General features: G+C 32.8%; 1 pseudogene; it reads left to right on the top strand.

Moving 5' to 3' along the window:
- The first annotated feature begins 14,741 nt into the window (after positions 1–14,741).
- On the top strand, positions 14,742–15,720 carry LOC117215880 (annotated as a pseudogene).
- Positions 15,721–16,563: the final 843 nt, after the last annotated feature.

Below are 16,563 nucleotides of genomic sequence, written 5' to 3'. Positions count from 1 at the left end.
TAATATATCTTCAACTTTCATTTTAAAATAAATAAATAAATAATATAAACATACTCTTAACAGTACATTTTATTACATTTAATGCTAATATATCTTCAACTTTCATTTTAAAATAAATAAATAAATAATATAAACATACTCTTAACAGTACTTTTTATTACATTTAATGCTACTATATCTTCAACTTTCATTTTAAAATAAATAAATAAATAAAGTAAACATATTCTTAACAGTGTTTTTTATTACATTTAATGCTACTATATCTTCAACTTTCATTTTAAAATAAATAAATAAATAAAGTAAACATACTCTTAACAGTACTATCTATTACATTTAATGCTACTATATCTTCAACCTTCATTTTGAAGTAAATAAATAAATAAAGTAAACATACTCTTAACAGTACCATCTATTATATTTAATGCTACTATATCTTCAACTTTCATTTTAAAATAAATAAATAAATAAAGTAAACATACTCTTAACAGTACATTTTATTACATTTAATGCTACTATATCTTCAACTTTCATTTTGAAATAAATAAATAAAGTAAAGATACTCTTAACAGTGCTTTTTATTACATTTAATGCTACTATATCTTCAACCTTCATTTTGAAATAAATAAATAAATGAAGTAAACATACTCTTAACAGTACATTTTATTACATTTAATGCTACTATATCTTCAACTTTCATTTTAAAATAAATAAATAAATAAAGTAAACATACTCTTAACAGTACTATCTATTACATTTAATGCTACTATATCTTCAACTTTCATTTTAAAATAAATAAATAAATAAAGTAAACATACTCTTAACAGTGTTTTTTATTACATTTAATGCTAATATATCTTCAACTTTCATTTTAAAATAAATAAATAGATAATATAAGCATACTCTTAACAGTACTATCTATTACATTTAATGTTACTATATTTTCAACTTTCATTTTGAAATAAATAAATAAATAAAGTAAACATATTCTTAACAGTACTTTTTATTACATTTAATGCTACTATATCTTCAACTTTCATTTTGAAATAAATAAATAAATAAATAAAGTAAACATACTCTTAACAGTACACTTTATTACATTTAATGCTAATATATCTTCAACTTTCGTTTTAAAATAAATAAATAAATAATATAAACATACTCTTAACAGTACTTTTTATTACATTTAATGCTACTATATCTTCAACTTTCATTTTGAAATAAATAAATAAATAAAGTAAACATACTCTTAACAGTACTATCTATTATATTTAATGCTACTATATCTTCAACTTTCATTTTAAAATAAATAAATAAATGAAGTAAACATACTCTTAACAGTACTATCTATTATATTTAATGCTACTATATCTTCAACTTTCATTTTGAAATAAATAAATAAATGAAGTAAACATTACGCCTAGCAGTACATTTTATTACATTTAATGCTACTATATCTTCAACTTTCATTTTAAAATAAATAAATAAATGAAGTAAACATTACTCCTAGCAGTACATTTTATTACATTTAATGCTACTATATCTTCAACTTTCATTTTGAAATAAATAAATAAATGAAGTAAACATTACGCCTAGCAGTACATTTTATTACATTTAATGCTACTATATCTTCAACTTTCATTTTCAAATAAATAAATAATATAAACATACTCTTAACAGTACTATCTATTACATTTAATGCTACTATATCTTCAACTTTCATTTTAAAATAAATAAATAAATAATATAAACATACTCTTAACAGTACTATCTATTACATTTAATGCTACTATATCTTCAACTTGCATTTTAAAATAATTAAATAAGTAAATAATATAAATATACTCTTAACAGTACTATCTATTACATTTAATGCTACTATATCTTCAACTTTCATTTTGAAATAAATAAATAAATAAATAAAGTAAACATACTCTTAACAGTACATTTTATTACATTTAATGCTAATATATCTTCAACTTTCATTTTAAAATAAATAAATAAATAATATAAACATACTCTTAACAGTACATTTTATTACATTTAATGCTACTATATCTTCAACTTTCATTTTGAAATAAATAAATAAATAAAGTAAACATACTCTTAACAGTACTATCTATTATATTTAATGCTAGTATATCTTCAACTTTCATTTTAAAATAAATAAATAAATGAAGTAAACATACTCTTAACAGTACATTTTATTACATTTAATGCTAATATATCTTCAACTTGCATTTTAAAATAAATAAATAAGTAAATAATATAAACACACTCTTAATAGTACTATCTGTTACATTTAATGCTACTATATCTGCAACTTTCATTTTAAAATAAATAAATAAATGAAGTAAACATACTCTTAACAGTACTATCTATTACATTTAATGCTAGTATATCTTCAACCTTCATTTTGAAATAAATAAATAAATAATATAAACATACTCTTAACAGTACATTTTATTACATTTAATGCTAATATATCTTCAACTTTCATTTTAAAATAAATAAATAAATAATATAAACATACTCTTAACAGTACATTTTATTACATTTAATGCTAATATATCTTCAACTTTCATTTTAAAATAAATAAATAAATAATATAAACATACTCTTAACAGTACTATCTATTATATTTAATGCTACTATATCTTCAACTTGCATTTTAAAATAAATAAATAAGTAAATAATATAAACATACTCTTAACAGTACTATCTATTACATTTAATGCTACTATATCTTCAACTTTCATTTTGAAATAAATAAATAAATAAATAAAGTAAACATACTCTTAACAGTACATTTTATTACATTTAATGCTACTATATCTTCAACTTTCATTTTGAAATAAATAAATAAATAAAGTAAACATACTCTTAACAGTACTATCTATTATATTTAATGCTACTATATCTTCAACTTTCATTATAAAATAAATAAATAAATGAAGTAAACATACTCTTAACAGTACTATCTATTATATTTAATGCTACTATATCTTCAACTTTCATTATAAAATAAATAAATAAATGAAGTAAACATACTCTTAACAGTACTATCTATTATATTTAATGCTACTATATCTTCAACTTGCATTTTAAAATAAATAAATAAGTAAATAATATAAACATACTCTTAACAGTACTATCTATTACATTTAATGCTACTATATCTCCAACTTTCATTTTGAAATAAATAAATAAATAAATAATGTAAACATACTCTTAACAGTACATTTTATTACATTTAATGCTAATATATCTTCAACTTTCATTTTAAAATAAATAAATAAATAATATAAACATACTCTTAACAGTACTATCTATTACATTTAATGCTACTATATCTTCAACTTGCATTTTAAAATAAATAAATAAGTAAATAATATAAACATTCTCTTAACAGTACTGTCTATTACATTTAATGCTAGTATATCTTCAACTTTCATTTTGAAATAAATAAATAAATAATATAAACATACTCTTAACAGTACTTTTTATTACATTTAATGCTACTATATCTTCAACTTTCATTTTGAAATAAATAAATAAATAAAGTAAACATACTCTTAACAGTACTATCTATTATATTTAATGCTACTGTATCTTCAACTTTCATTTTAAAATAAATAAATAAATGAAGTAAACATACTCTTAACAGTACTATCTATTATATTTAATGCTACTATATCTTCAACTTGCATTTTAAAATAAATAAATAAGTAAATAATATAAACATACTCTTAACAGTACTATCTATTACATTTAATGCTACTATATCTTCAACTTTCATTTTGAAATTAATAAATAAATAAATAAAGTAAACATACTCTTAACAGTACATTTTATTACATTTAATGCTAATATATCTTCAACTTTCATTTTAAAATAAATAAATAAATAATATAAACATACTCTTAACAGTACATTTTATTACATTTAATGCTACTATATCTTCAACTTTCATTTTGAAATAAATAAATAAATAAAGTAAACATACTCTTAACAGTACTATCTATTATATTTAATGCTACTATATCTTCAACTTTCATTTTAAAATAAATAAATAAATGAAGTAAACATACTCTTAACAGTACATTTTATTACATTTAATGCTAATATATCTTCAACTTGCATTTTAAAATAAATAAATAAGTAAATAATATAAACATACTCTTAACAGTACTATCTATTACATTTAATGCTACTATATCTGCAACTTTCATTTTAAAATAAATAAATAAATAAAGTAAACATACTCTTAACAATACTATCTATTACATTTAATGCTACTATATCTTCAACCTTCATTTTGAAATAAATAAATAAATAAAGTAAACATACTCTTAACAGTACTATCTATTACATTTAATGCTACTATATCTTCAACTTTCATTTTGAAATAAATAAATAAATGAAGTAAACATACTCTTAACAATGCTTTTTATTACATTTAATGCTACTATATCTTCAACCTTCATTTTGAAATAAATAAATAAATGAAGTAAACATACTCTTAACAGTACATTCTATTACATTTAATGCTACTATATCTTCAACTTTCATTTTAAAATAAATAAATAAATAAAGTAAACATACTCTTAACAGTACATTTTATTACATTTAATGCTAATATATCTTCAACTTTCATTTTAAAATAAATAAATAAATAATATAAACATACTCTTAACAGTACATTTTATTACATTTAATGCTAATATATCTTCAACTTTCATTTTGAAATAAATAAAGAAATAAAGTAAACATACTGTTACGTCGCGTAACACTCTACCTAGCCCAGGCCACACACCGCGGGCAAGATGGCAACCAGATGTCTTCGGATACTCACTGCGTACCCTCAATAGTCTCAAGTACCTTCCATAAATCTCAGGAATTTCCTAGTCGAGGTCCTTCAAACCAAACAAACGTCTGTTTCCGAAGCATTTCTAAAGACCATTGTCTACCACGGCTTGACAAGGGAAAGTTAGTTTTTCTCACGTATGATGCAACTTTCCTCCCACTAACCACTTTCTCTCGAGGGCGGTTAAGACCCTTCGTTTAACCAATTAACAACGAAGCCTATTTCCCTCACTCTCTTAACTAAAATCGTCACCAACAAATCCGATGGTCCCGTGCGCTAGACACACCCATCCTTAGCTTTCCTCCGACACAGCATCGTCTCCCAAGACAGTACTGATTTTACATCCTTCGAACGGTCAACATCCTTTAACCGGGTATACACACTCGTAGATCAGTCACTCACTCATCTCGTACATACGCACCAGCGTAACTGTCTTCTTTATAAGTTGTTGGAATAAACTGTGAAATATAACTTACTATACTGTGTCATTAACCGAAACAGGGGAACGACTACTTCGCGGCGTCGATTAACCGAATCGTAGCGAGAATTTACGCCTCTCGCTGACGCGTTTTCCTCGCGACCGCGTCTCTCCGCGAACGGTCGTAACATTTGGTCCTTCGAGCCGGATAATCAGTGGCAAGTGGATAGTTTTGACACGCATCCTGTCGAAACATTTGGTCCTTCGAGCCGGATACGGTGGCAAGTGAAAAGTGTGGACACGTAACCGGTTGAGTCATTTGGTGTTCAAGGCCGTATCACGTGTCAAGTGAAAAGTGCACGCCAGTGACACCCACTACCATACAGTGCCACGTGAATCCAACATAACCAGCAGCGGAAGCGTTACCACCCCAGCGAGGTCAGTAACGTCAAGGGCCGTCACCGTTGAAGAGGCATAATTCCGTGGTTGAAACGCAACCACGCAGTCTCACGCCAACAACTAGAGGCTCGACTTCAGTAAGAACACGTCTTACACATCAAACGAGACACACACGGTGACGAGTAAAATTTAAACTCACAACCACAAGGTAAGCTCGTTCATTGCATTTTCCTCACAACCTGCTATACCAATGGAGAACACAGAGAAAATTAACTCCTTGCATCGGAGACGAGGCTTTCAAATCGGTCGATTTACCTCTCTATCGAAACGACTCGATGAATACGAAAAATCTACACAACCGATTAAGGCCCAGTTAACGGCCTATATGACACTACTCGACGACGCGTGGAAACAATATCGATTGTTACAAGAGGAATTAGAAGATTTAGGCGACATAGACGACGCGCGCGTTTCCGAAGTAACCGACACATATGACGATCTTTTAGTCCGAATACACACCCTCCTGGATGATACACCAGCATCGTCGTCGAAATCACAAGGCTGCGGGTCATCTAATGTCGCCGAGCCGATATCAGTTAAACTGCCGGAAATTCACCTGCCTACTTTCGACGGTGCCATCGAAAATTGGCACTTATTTTACGACTCCTTCTTATCCACTATCGATCGAAGCGAGCGACTTACACCCGTGCAGAAATTTCACTACCTACGATCCTCTTTGACCGGAAAAGCCGCGCGAAGTATACAATCGCTAGCCATCACCGAGTCAAACTATGCAATCGCCGTCGACGTGCTTAAGGAAAAATTCGACTGCCACTATCAAATCTGCATGCGCCACCTAGACTTGATTTTAGACTATCCGAAAATAGTAAAGGAGACACCCGAAGCCATAGATGATTTTCTCGAGACGGTCAAGATAAATCTCCAAGCATTAGAGAACCTCGGTGCGCCGATCACATCAAACACCGTCCTTATCAAATTATTTACATTGAAGCTACCCCCAGCCATCATTCGCAAATGGCAATGCACCTTACCAGACAAGAAATTACCGTCATACAAACACTTAATAGACTTCTTGCAAACACGGACAAACGGCGATAGAACAAGTTCAGCAGTTACCGCGACGAAAAGGGCCTCCGAACCACCCAATCGTCAGCGACCGAGCGCGCCGCGGAGTCATGCATTCACCACGACACTCGAGTCGCCGGTATGTCCGGACTGTCGAAGACAACACGAACTACGGAATTGCGACGTCTTCAAAGCGAAATCGCCCAAGGAGCGTCTCGACACTGCCAAACGGGCGTCGCTCTGTACGAATTGTTTAGGCAAGGGACACGCGCTCAATCAGTGCTCCGCCGGGTCATGTCGCATCTGTAGACAGCGACACCATACTTATTTACATCAAGATCATGGTCACAGTAGATTACGAACACGTGTAAGCCGATCATCCAACGGTCGATCTCCGCCTAGTTCACCGACCCCGCGGTCGTCACACCGATCGAGACGCGCATCCGCGGCTTTACGAACGTCTCCGCGAACATCCACAAAACATGAATCTCGAGCATCATGGAACAAAGGCACCGACCAAAGCTCATCGCCCAAACACCAATCGACGTCGAGGAAGAATTAAATAAATAAACCTGCGCATTCCTAGCCGCTCTACGCCGATTCAGCTCTCAGCGAGGATACTGCGCGAACATCATCACGGATAACGGCACCAACTCCGTCAAGGCTAACAGAGAGCTGCTGGAAATTCGGACCCTATGGCAGTCCGACGAACCCAAGAAAGGGGGCACAAGTTTTCTCGACGACCGGCAAATACAATGCATCACCCAATCCGAGTGATCTCCCTATCCTCATTCCCGGTCACTTCCCAATAGGTGACGCACTAACGAGTTTATGGGAGCGTGATTTCAGGACAACTTTACCACGCCGGCATCCAGTTGGCAGCGTATCCACCCGATCAAGCACCACTTCAGGAGCTGAGGGAATCATAAGGAACGCTACCGTGCACACGGCACGGAGCATCTTGGATCGAGGTGCCACGCAGCTCGTCCTACCATCGAGCCAAGCCGATCCAGCAGAATACGGGCCATCAACAATCAACATGGAGTTGGGCGGCAGCTCCAATTATCTTTACCTTTACAGAACTTTTGATCGGTACCCTCTCAACGGGGGGAGTATGTTACGTCGCGTAACACCTAGCGGTACATTTTATTACATTTAATGCTACTGTATCTTCAACTTTCATTTTGAAATAAATAAATAAATAAATAAAGTAAACATACTCTTAACAGTATATTTTATTACATTTAATGCTACTATAACTTCAACTTTCATTTTGAAATAAATAAATAAATGAAGTAAACATTACGCCTAGCAGTACATTTTATTACATTTAATGCTACTATATCTTCAACTTTCATTTTCAAATAAATAAATAAATGAAGTAAACATTACTCCTAGCAGTACATTTTATTACATTTAATGCTACTATATCTTCAACTTTCATTTTGAAATAAATAAATAAATAAAGTAAACATTACGCCTAGCAGTACATTTTATTACATTTAATGCTACTATATCTTCAACTTTCATTTTGAAATAAATAAATAAATAATATAAACATACTCTTAACAGTACTTTTTATTACATTTAATGCTACTGTATCTTCAACTTTCATTTTAAAATAAATAAATAAATAATATAAACATACTCTTAACAGTACTTTTTATTACATTTAATGCTACTGTATCTTCAACTTTCATTTTGAAATAAATAAATAAAGTAAACATACTCTTAACAGTACATTTTATTACATTTAATGCTACTATAACTTCAACTTTCATTTTGAAATAAATAAATAAATGAAGTAAACATTACGCCTAGCAGTACATTTTATTACATTTAATGCTACTATATCTTCAACTTTCATTTTGAAATAAATAAATAAATAATATAAACATACTCTTAACAGTACTATCTATTACATTTAATGCTACTATATCTTCAACTTTCATTTTAAAATAAATAAATAAATAATATAAACATACTCTTAACAGTACTATCTATTACATTTAATGCTACTATATCTTCAACTTTCATTTTGAAATAAATAAATAAATAATATAAACATACTCTTAACAGTACTATCTATTACATTTAATGCTACTATATCTTCAACTTTCATTTTAAAATAAATAAATAAATAATATAAACATACTCTTAACAGTACTTTTTATTACATTTAATGCTACTGTATCTTCAACTTTCATTTTGAAATAAATAAATAAATAAAGTAAACATACTCTTAACAGTACTTTTTATTACATTTAATGCTATTATATCTTCAACTTTCATTTTGGAATATTTTCCAAGGACTTCAAAGACGTTTCCTTCGAAACAGAAAAATTGATAAAAAATGATTCCTAATCCTCGATATCGAGTAAATTTTAATAAAATCTTCATCAGATTACTCGAGTTCCTACTATTAATATCAAATTGTACAACTTTCATGTTCGCGATTCAGCGAAAAATTATCATTCTAAAGCACACAATATTCTATTACAACGGCAATGCCGTTGATCATATAACGATCACTTAAGTGTATATTCGCGAATTAATCTCGAGTATAATCCGCGTTCACCAACATACCGCGGACAATCCAATTTAAATAGCTCGGGGATCGGGCGTCGTGCTGTAAATTGCACACAACACGCTGGAATGGAAATTATGTTGACGAGATTTCTCTTCTACCGGAAGGATGACGCCCCTTTTACATACGGGGAATTTCCAGGTGAATCGCCAGCGAAACCGTGAACGTTATTTTCCCGTAACAAAATCAAGGCGCGTCATCTTCTGAAAAAGAGGCTTGTTTCTGCAGTCTCGTTAAGATCGTTTAAAAAGATAGACAGATGTGGGAAAATTTCAATCTTCACAGACTTTCGCTCATCTCTAAGGAAATAGAATCACTTTTAATTTTTCTTTTTTCGTTTCAAAAAACCTGATAAAATCTAGACAAGAAGCTTTTATCGCATAAAAGTCAGGCGATTAAGGTTTTATAGAGGGACTTTTATTGTCCTGCTTTTTTCTTTCTTCTCTTTCCACTTTGATTTTTTTTTTAATTCTCGTAGTATTTAGAAAAACGACTTGAATTCGGTACACATTAGATTCGTTATTTCCACGATGGCATGTAATTAAATAAAACGAGTCACTGTGTCTTTTTCGCGAGAGAAAAGGAGAATCTAGGTTAAAAATTAATCACGGTCCAAGTTTCCTGGAAATTTCCACGGCTGAATATGGAACAGTAGCGTTTTATAAATATGATAATTAGCGACATGTGCAGTGGAATTAGCGAAACAGAAGGAAGCGATTCGAATATTCGTGTCTCTATACGAAGCGTCTGATGACTTAACCCCACATATCTCTCGATAAAATAATACTGAACCTTGAATGGTGGACTCGCAGATTAAATTCATCTGTCTCGCTTTTATGTTTGTCGTATCGCAAATGGATCATCTATAATTGTTTAACAAGCTTAGAGATGTAATTTCATTGAGTATATTTACGCCGTTGTAGAAAAGGCACCAAAGACAGATTCGAAACGAAATTCAATCTTCCCGCGTCTGAGTATACAGGGTGGTTGGTAACTGGTGGTACAAGCGGAAAGGGGGTGATTCTACGCGAAAAAAGAAGTCAAAAATATAGAATAAAAATTTTTCTTTTGAGGCTTTGTTTTCGAGAAAATCGACTTTGAATTTTCACTCGGTACGCGTGCACTTTATCACGTTTCGTTACAACGGATCTCACTGTTGTCTCGATGGAAAAATTTAAAAAACAAAAAGAAAGTAAAAGAAAATTGTTATTCTATATTTTCAACTTCTTTTTTCGCGTAGAATCACCCCCTTTCCGCTTGTATCACAAGCTACCAACCACCCTGTATAAGAAGCAAAATAGGTAAACGAGATGTAAAACCGAAAGCTCGTCCAAAGTCGAAAGGCACGGATTAAGCAATAATAAATAATAATAATAATATAAGATTAGTATTAAACTTTTCAAAAAACAAATAACTAAATTATATTTACGCTTGTTTATTGTCAGAACATTATGTAAAAAGATCATAAATTTAGAATAACAATTTTTTTTTTTAATTTTTCCATCGAGACAACGATCTACAGTGAGATCCGTTACAACGTACCGCACGCGTACCGAGCGAAAATTCAAAGTCGATTTTCTCGAAAACAAAGCCTCGAACGAAAAATTTTTATTGTATATTTTCGGCTTCTTTTTTCGCGTAGAATCACCCCCTTTCCGCTTGTACCACCAATTACCAACCACTCTGTATATCGCTCTCGTGACAATTATTTTAAATAGCGTGCTACAATCGATTTCGTGGGACCGTTTTGGTACCGTCGTTATCCGCGTATTACGAATCGCGGCATTAATCAACCATACAAATAGTTTTGTCACCGCTATTAATTTATAATGCCCTAGTAATATCCTCCTATAAATTCGTACCGGACTCATGCACGCTGCTCGCGCATTTCCATGGATTACCTAAATGACGCATCGAAACGGTTCGGTAACTGATATTGTCAGTCGAGAAGCCTTGCTCGCTAATTGAACAACGGCCAGGCATTAATTTGAATATAACAAAGACTATTGGAAACCAAAAACTGCAAAATTTAAGGAAATTATTTATGTTCGATCACTAATGTCTATTTATATACATTTATCGATTTCGTGTATTTGACTTATTCAAAGAGGTTTGAAAACATATTTTGTCACAGAAACAAAAATATATTTTCGAACTGCAATTAAAAGACGATAAACGTTTAATTTTATCATCAATTATCATCGTTAAACTTTAGTTTTATCTCTAGTAAAAAAAAAAAAAAAAAATAGTATATAATACATACAAAAATAAAGATAAATAACGATACGTCATAATATCTTGATATTGTTGATAAAAATTATTCGCTGTAGCACCGTTCGTTGTATTATATCTCAGTACGGCACTGGAACGAATCTAATATCGTTATTTATAATATTTCAAATGTATAGAGTCTGTGTTAAGAATTACAAAACAAGAAAATTGCATCCCATGTTTTCACATCAAAGAGACGGTTAATTCCTCTGTGACTAAAAATGAAGATTACGGACGATCTTCCGGCAGAATGTAGTGAAAAAACACACGGGAAGAAAGCGAAAAATTCCATTTTACGCTGCGACTTTGGGCATAAAAGATTAAGTGGAGACTTAATTACGGTTCGTATAGCGAAATGCTTGAAGGAAAACGCATATATGTAGCCGGGTGGACGCGAAGATAAAGGAAAGGAAATGAAGGGAAACGCGGCAGCGTTTTCATGCGCGGGAAAAAGAGGTCGGCCCTTTTGTTTCGTCCTTAATTGCGTGACTAGTCGCGTTACGTGTTTTTGCATCTTATCTCAACCTTTTGACCAGCTGCATTTCCGACTGCTATTCTTTGTCTCCGCGCTCTCGTGTTTAAAAAATCGTCTGTCCGCGATTTTAGGATCATAAATTTGTCCGTGATATACTTTGCCAAGCTGTTTCTCGAAACGCTTAAGAAACTTGGTGACGTTTATATTATTTGTACTTAGAATGAAACGTCTTCTTTACTTATTGAAACTCGTCAAATTTTTGAAACGTTATCTACAGTAGTAGCGGACAAAAATTTAGGACGATGATTTGTAAACCGGATTACAAGCATCTTATACGCATATTGTTCTTCTATTCGGTTTGTCTCCTTGGAATAACATAGCTGTATGTTTGACCTGTAGAAGACTTGTGTAGAATGTTTGACCGTGAGATTTATTGAACGAGATTGCTCGTCGTTAAAACCGTCGAATATATTTAAAGCAACAAATTAGTATACAATATAAAGTAACACAGGGTGGTTGGTAACTGGTGGTACAAGCGGAAAGGGGGTGATTCTACGCGAAAAAAGAAGTCGAAAATATAGAATAAAAATTTTTCGTTCGAGGCTTTGTTTTCGAGAAAATCGACTTTGAATTTTCATGCGGTACACGTGCGGTACGTTATAACGGCTCTCACTGTAGGCCGTTGTCTCGATGGAAAAATTAAAAAAAAAACAATTTTTATTCCATATTTTCGACTTCTTTTTTCGCGTAGAATCACCCCCTTTCCGCTTGTACCACCAGTTACCAACCACCCTGTATATTAGTGTAGTAACTAATGGATTCTTAGAGTAAGGACAAGTAATGATGGTAGGTTCAAAGTTTAATGTATTTTAATAAGTGATATTCAATAACAAAAGGACCGACTACGATATCGTCGCACGCCGACTCACACTCCGTATCCGCTCAACTCGCACTCTGCTTCTCGACTGCACTCTCTGGCCGTTGTAGCATTCTATTGTCTTTTGCTAGGCCCACCGCACACGTGTTCTGCAGACGCTCGTAGCCAGGGTCAAGTAGGTCTTTTCGGCGAAGCTATTTATTTGAAGGATCCGGTAATGCATTGATGGAGCCGACAGCGCCTCGGCTCTCGCGACATTGTCTGTAGTTAGCTCGACGTTTCTTAGGCCCTTCTTCCCGATACTACATTAGTATTGTAGTATCGTGGACGAGGGGCCTAGGGGGGTGCCGTGCGAATTATAAACAAACGGTTGCTGAGCGTGTGCGTGATGGGGCTTAAACAAAAGATAGGACAAAACAGAAGACAAAGGGTTGCTAAGAAACATAAACGAATTAACAGCAGTATGAGTTGAGAAGCCAGAGAGCGCGGATTGCGTTGTCGAGATGGTGTTGGTAGCGTTGTTGAGAGAGAGTTGAATCTGTGTTGACGAGAGTTGTTAATTAATTATAATACGTTGCCACGATTAGTTCATGTTAAATAACCATTGTTTTCCGTTTAATCCATTTATTATTAATAAACTAATTATTATATTTACGATACTACAGTATATTAGTGTGGGATGGTGTGACGTTAGCGAAAGACGTGGCTGATTGTTTATAAACGTTGTTAAGATATGTTAATGTTGTCAAGGAGTGTTGTGAGCGTTACCAAGGTTTGTTACAGTAATGGTAATGCTGTCAGAGTTGAATTAATCGTGATCGAGAGAAGTTCATCGTGTTGCTGTGACGTAGAAATAGTGTTAAGCGAATTCGTGAAGTGCGATATTATATCCAATTTTGTGAGAGTGTTACAATATTGTGTTTATCACACTGTCTTTTCTGTTAATTTATAATAAACATTCCTACATTAGTATATAGTTAGTTATATTCGCTGAGACGATCGTACAGTGTATAAGTCGTAAAATAGGCTCGTTAATGACTCGTTAATTAGATCGATAATTCGTTGATAACTGGTTGATAACTGATCTACAACTGACTGTAACTCTTTCTTGCGATCGCGTCCGCTTATTTATATTAGTCGAGAGAGAGTCGGAAAATTCAAATTCGTCTTTGTTCGACGGTTGCACATAGCGGCAACATTGTTTTGCTCGGAGTTTATTCATTCTTACATTACGTGTATCCTACCGATCTTGATACTCCGAGGCAAAACAACAACATGATTCGAACTGTTCTTCAACTCATGTGCCTTCGTAACCCCAGACCGTGAGTTTCTAAATACAAACAATATAGGAATTACAGTAGTTAGTTACCGCGTAGCACTTGTAAACAGTGTACATTAGTGTAATATCGTGATATAATATATTTACAAGGAATGGATGATACAGATGTTAATCGGACAGAAAAAGACGATTGTTGTTCAACCTGAACTATTCACACCAAACGTACAGAAAACAGCACAACTAAATAATTAGATAACCACTCGACTTTCACAAAATGCAATCAACACTCTCTCGGCAACGCCACTCGCAAACTCCGTTTGTTGATTCCCTTTTTTCCCGTCGCTTGGCAATCGCTCGTGGCCAAGATCACGTAGGCCTCCTCTTTCCAAAACTACGCGATCGAAAACAAACGCCTCGGCTCTCGCGACATTCCACGCGGTTCACCCGCCAACTCCCAGGCCTCTCACTCACGATACTACATTAGTTTAAGACGATCTGTGTGAAACGCGAGTATGAGTACAGTTTTTGAACATTTTGATTCTGGAATGTCAAAATCATTGTTTAGTGTACCTTTTATTGCTTAAAATTCATTAAAGTAGGAACAGATTATGGGTAAAACAAAGAATTCACTTGAAAACGAAAGGGAGCAAATCGTAAGGCTGCGAAAGCAAAGTTCACTTTTACCTAAATAGCAAATATAGTGAACAGGTCAGAAACGACTTGTAAGCAAGCTTGGTATAAATTTTTAAAGGCAGGTGTGTATTGCGATCAACCGAAAAACGGAAGACCTCGAAAAACAACGCCGAAAATGGATCGCCGGATTCATCGATTGAGCGCAAAGGGTCGTTTTCGTAGTGCAAATAATATTGCTGCGGAGATAAACTATAAAAAAAAAAATACACAAATTAGTGCTAGAACTGTTAGGAGAAGATTAGAAGACTTGAACTTAAGAGGACGAAAACCCCAAAAGAAACCACTGCTGAGTTCTAGGAATCGAAAAAGACGACTTGCATTTGCTAAAGCTCGTAAGCATTGGACAAGTGAAGATTGACAAATATATTGTTTTCAGACGAATCGAAATTTAATCGCGTCTCTTCTGACGGGATACGGTATGTTAGACGTCGAATTGGCGAAAGTTTGAAAAGACAGTGCGTTTTAAAAACTCTTAAACATGGTGGTGGGAACGTTGTGGTATGGGCGTGTTTTTCTCGAGGCGGCCCTGGTCCGATATGTCGTATCAATGGAATTATGGACCGTTTTCAACATATGGACATACTCAAGAACACAATGTTGCCTTTTATTTTATTTTTCAAAATGATAATGATCCGAAGCACACGGCTCCGGTTGTGAAACAGTTTTTGAAGAAGAAAATATTACCGTGCTGCCGTGGCCATCGCAATCATCGGACATTAATCCAATGGAGAATTTGTGGAGCATTATAAAAAAGGCAGTACAAGGTTATAAACCGAAAAATTTTAACGAACTTTACTCTACAATTGAAAAAGCTTGGAGTAATATTATTAGATAGGTAGATCAGTGTAAAAAATTAATAGATTCTATGTCAAGAAGATGTACCGAAGTGATATTGGACAAAATATTGAATTTAAACAAAAATTGTGTATATTTTCTCACCAAAAATTAATATTTTTTGTGTAGTCTTGCACTTTTGACCGACCAAATATTATACAGATTTCGTTCCTTTTTTATAACTTAGCTACTGAGCAAAATATCAAAATGAAATTTTTTTCGTAAATGTACAAACAAATGTCCAATTAGTTAATACCAAAAGTAGAACACTGTATTTATACTTTTTATGGAAAGTAAATCAATTATTTACTTCTTCCATTTCGTCTTAAACTTTTAACGTGAAACGAGTCTGTGAAATGTCACGGTGTTTATGTCAACAGAACAAAAAACGTTGTGCGTCTATTATTTCCTCATAAAACGAAAAGAACTTTTCGGACAACCTAATACAATGTGTAAATGCGTAGAAAACACAAAGAGACGCAAGGACACAGAACAAATACGAGAGGGCAGTTGGAAGAAAGAAAGTAGAGACCCGATGACTATTTCTATACTTCTCTATTTCTATTGATCTTTTTTACTTTCATTAGAAATTATTTCATCATTGAACAAAACATATTTCTGATTCTTCTTGATGAAAATTATCTGAATTCCTTTCACCAACGATAAAACCATGAAATTCGAATTATTAAGCGATCATCATTTATTCGGAAGTCGAAGCGATCAAATTATGCGTGACACTCGGTAATCCTCGAGCTTTCACGCCCACTATTTTCTGCGGAT

The sequence above is a fragment of the Bombus bifarius genome, unplaced genomic scaffold (genome assembly GCF_011952205.1).
Source record: "Bombus bifarius isolate JDL3187 unplaced genomic scaffold, Bbif_JDL3187 scf7180000009832, whole genome shotgun sequence".
Taxonomy (NCBI): Eukaryota; Metazoa; Arthropoda; class Insecta; order Hymenoptera; family Apidae; genus Bombus; species Bombus bifarius.
The sequence above is the reverse complement of the archived record's forward strand: the minus strand, read 5'-3'. Positions and strand labels throughout refer to the sequence as shown.